The 4,695-nt window shown below is 38.6% G+C and overlaps 1 pseudogene; it reads left to right on the top strand.

The window, feature by feature from the left end:
- Positions 1-3,215: 3,215 nt before the first annotated feature.
- LOC132242450 (small nucleolar RNA SNORA48) lies at positions 3,216-3,358 on the top strand (annotated as a pseudogene).
- The last annotated feature ends 1,337 nt before the right edge of the window (positions 3,359-4,695 follow it).

Here is a 4,695-nt window from a genome sequence, read left to right as displayed (position 1 = left end):
ATGAGGACAGTGGGTGGGGAGTGAGGGCGGAGGGTGGGGCGGGAACTGGGAGGAGGGGAGTTATGGGGGGGAAAAAAAGGAACAAATGTAATAATCTGAACAATAAAGATTTAATTTAAAAAAAAAAGAATTTTCTAGAAACCGCCAATAAACTTAATGAGACCCTCAAGAAATCTAGTGAGACCCTCGACATTGTGATAAAGGACCAACTAGAAATTAAGCATACACTTCCTGAAATAAAGAATATTTTTTTTCTAAGAAAATAATTTTATTTTACATTAAGTGTACTGGTGGAGACGGTACAGATTTCATTTCCCTGTGGTACAAGATTACCTTGAAGCAGGATACATGTTTATAGACATGAACTGTACATAATTTCCAAGGCTACTACTGAAGGATGGCATTGGAGGGAATGTAACCAACAAGAGTGGGGGGAAATTTTATGACCCATTCTTAAGTTCGGTCCCTATTAAAACAATGCATAATCTACATTCATCATGAAATCCAAAATTTACCAAAATAATCTTTGTCAAGTTCTAGTTCATTTTTTCCCCACTGACAAAACCACATGTAAAGAAGACCATAAATTTCTTAGTTATCCTGACTTTCTTCTCACATACTCATTCTGACATCCCCAAACTGATTTTTAAGAACTTCCAAGTAAGGGATAATTGGAACAAATATTACATTGAAAAGAAAACACAAACACAAATTTAAAAATGGAGTAATAAACTCAAGAAGTAGAATATGAAAGTTAAAATTATATTTCATTTCATCGGAGTTGTCAGGGCATGCATGGTTCTTGGCAAGTATAAACTTAGCCAGATTAAAGGAAAAACCAGTGGATGTTTTTCAAGAGTTAATTCAACGTAAGGATATTTCTATTAAATGTAACTCTCCAAAGGAGTTTAGCACATGATGACAGTGATATTATAGAAGAATATTATACAGACTCCCAACAGCAGACCAGAGGAGCACAAGAATCAAGTCAAAGATTTGAAATACCAAGAAGCAAAAACACCCAACCGGAAAAGCAAAATGAAAAAAGAATCCAAAAATACGAAGATAGTGTAAGGAGCCTCTGGGACAGCTTCAAGCGCACCAACATCAGAATTATAGGGGTGCCAGAAGATGAGAGAGAGCAAGATATTGAAAACCTATTTGAAGAAATCATGACAGAAAACTTCCCCTACCTGGTGAAAGAAATAGACTTACAAGTCCAGGAAGCACAGAGAACCCCAAACAAAAGGAATCCAAAGAGGACCACACCAAGACACATCATAATTAAAATGCCAAGAGCAAAAGACAAAGAGAGAATCTTAAAAGAAGCAAGAGAAAGACAGTCAGTTACCTACAAGGGAGTACCCATATGACTTAGCTGATTTCTCAACAGAAACTTTGCAGGCCAGAAGGGAGTGGCAAGAAATATTCAAAGTGATGAATACCAAGAACCTACAACCAAGATTACTTTATCCAGCAAAGCTATCATTCAGAATTGAAGGTCAGATAAAGAGCTTCACAGATAAGGAAAAGCTAAAGGGGTTCATCACCACTAAACCAGTATTATATGAAATGCTGAAAGGTATCCTTTAAGAAGAGGAAGAAGAAAAAGGTAAAGATACAAATTATGAACAACAAATACACATCTATCAACAAGTGAATCTAAAAATCAAGTGAATAAATAATCTGATGAACAGAATAAACTGGTGATTATAATAGAATCAGGGGCATTGAAAGGGAGTGGACTGACTATTCTTGGGGGGAAAAGGGGTGTGGGGGATGCAGGAAGAGACTGGACAAAAATCATGCACCTATGAATGAGGACAGTGGGGGGGTGAGGGCAGAGGGTGGGGTGGGAACCAGGTGGAGGGGAGCTATGGGGGGGGGGGGAAAGAGGAACAACTGTAATAATCTAAACAATAAAGATTTAATTTAATTTAAAAATAATGAGCAGAGTACCTTAATAGACATTTGCCCAGAACGATCATTTTAAATAAAAATATATTCATGCCACTCTCCTGATTAAGGACTATCAATTCTTTATAATGACTCCTGACCATGGTCTACTTTAGTGAGCTTTTTCCTGCCACATCTCCAACTCATCTCATGTCACTTTCTGGTCATCGGCAATCCCATTACAGAGGCCTTTTTTCAGTTCCTTGAATATGCTACACTCAGGGTTTTGCACATGCTGTTTTCTCCACTTCTCTTCCTAGTTAGCTCCCATTCATCATTTAGATAACAGCTAAGACATCACATCTCAAAAAAGAAGTCCTATTCCCATCCCACAGGCTAACTCAGATTCCCTGGTAAATACCTTAAGAGCCCCCATTCTTCATAGCACTTATAATTATAGCAATTCAGCATATAATTTGACACTTTGTATCTTTTTCCCAGGAGAATTTTAGATAGATACAGTCAAACCTCAGTTCTCGAATGTCTCCCATCTTGAACAATTCAGTTCTCAACCAAGTTGTGTGTGTGTGTGGGGGGGGGGGGGGGGCAGGCATGTCTTGGTTATTGAACAAAACTTGGTTCTCAACCTAACAACCTTTTCATGCTTATAGCTGTATGATTAGTCACCTGTCTCTCAGGTGACAAAGGAAAAAATGAGTTAGTATGAGTCAGTTTACCACTAAACCTCCTATTGTTAATATTTCAGGAAATTGTGCTGTGAATATTTTCATTGTTTTTGCTTTTGTTGCTGCTTATTATTAATAAATACATACCAGTAAGTCACCATGGATCCTAACGTTAGTGATAGCAACAAAGTGAAAGGGAAAGTTGTGAGAACAACGATAGAGCTTTAAAAAGAAATAATTGCAAGGCATGATAAAGTTGTTTGCATGTCTGATCTGGCTACTGAGTATGGCATGGCTATTAGCACAATTTTAACACATAAAGAAGCCATCAAGACTGCTGATGTTCCTAAGGGTGTGAAAGTGCTCATGAAACAGCAACCACAGGTAATTAAGAAAGGTTAAAACAGGGAATCATTTGGGGGTCTGGAACAGATTAATTCCATTTACACTATTTCTAATGAGAAAAAAATGATTCCGTTTTTGAACAAATTGCTTCTTGAACAACCTTCTGGAATAAATTAAGTTCAAGAACCTAGGTTCTACTGTATTGTGCTTATGGTTTTTACCATTGAATTTTCCATGTTCTAGAACAATGCCATACGCCTTGTAGCTCTGTAAATAAGAGTACAACAAACCCCTTGGCAATGGGAAAGGAGACACATGATTGGTGGTGCTTCTCTTATATCAGTCAGGGGCAAAGCAGACTACAGTCTTTGTTCATCCTAGCTTGATGCCTGTATTTGTGACCAGAGCTGTTTCATGCCTGGGGCACATAAGTAAATTTAAAAAGTAGGAAAAGTTGCATTCTCAATTACCATTTTGGAGAATTATAATACATATTTACAGATTTAAAAAACTCAACCGTTTAATTTTGTTTAACCCATTATTTTCCAAACTTGCTCAACTAGGGATCTTTCTGCTACACAAGTCATTGGCATTTTGTTGGATGCCTGTGTTCCCAGAAACACTGTGTGTTGACTGAACTTCTTCCCTTTCATCCCAGATAGTGTCTCTGATGCCATGTTTTTATGACCTTGCCCCTTCCTAACCACCTGAGACTTGTGGGCTTGTGAGGTGGTGTAGCCTCCCGTACCTGAGGACACCATTTTGGGAAGTCACCATGGTCCCTGTGCAAGGAAAGAAGAAGAAACTGGTCTGCAGAGAGACTGGAGCAGCAATGGGAAGAGAAATGATGAGCAGGGCTCCCATACTCAAATGGGATCAGGCAGGACAACAGGAGTGAGGTGAACTAAAGGGGCCTGCCCTGTTTGAAGAAACTGGAATTCAGAATTCTTTCAACCAGTAATTTTCAAAGTGTGACCCAACACTCAGCATCATCTGGGGAATTGTTAGAAATGCAACTTGTGAAGACCCACTCTAAGACTTATTCATTACAAACTCTGGGGTGGGGCTTATCAATCACTGTTTTAGGAAGCCCTGCAGTTAATTCTGATGCACATGCACACTTACACTGCTAGCCAAACTAAACATCTGAGGAGCACATCTCCCCCACAGGCTGAAACCTGGTGACCTCTGTTCCAAGTGAGAGAGAAATAGCAGTCTTGACTTTTAATGGCTTTCAAGACCCCAGTTCCATTCCCTCGTGATTCCTAATTACCCAAGTCCTGGAGCTATTCCTGCAGTTTCAATAAATTCCCTCTTTTGCTTAAACTGGTGAGGTTTTATTTTTTGAATCCAAAGGTTAACTTACACCAATAAAATGAAAACAACAAACCAACCTGCATTCAAGGCGGCCTAGTGTCGCCAAAGATGAGCTGTGAGACCTTATACAAGTTATTTCTCTCTGTGCAACAATGCCATCTACCTACAAATGATGGAATTGGACTGAGGATCTGAAGTGCCTTTGCTAATACGCCAGACTAGACTTTGCATCCTCTGGATAATCTCTTGACTATACAGAACCCTTAAGAAAGATCCTTAATTTTCCTTAGTTTTAACCATTGACTCTATGTAGTTAAAGTAACAAAATCAAAATAAAACCCACCCCATCTCTCTTTGTCTCTCTTTCCTGGTCTTTCAAAAGCATCATCTATTAAATAGAGGGATGCTTTAAATAAGGTTTATTTGATGTTCTAATTCTTTTTCAATTTAA

This window comes from Myotis daubentonii, chromosome 9, assembly GCF_963259705.1.
Source record: "Myotis daubentonii chromosome 9, mMyoDau2.1, whole genome shotgun sequence".
Taxonomy (NCBI): domain Eukaryota; kingdom Metazoa; phylum Chordata; class Mammalia; order Chiroptera; family Vespertilionidae; genus Myotis; species Myotis daubentonii.
The sequence above is the reverse complement of the archived record's forward strand: the minus strand, read 5'-3'. Positions and strand labels throughout refer to the sequence as shown.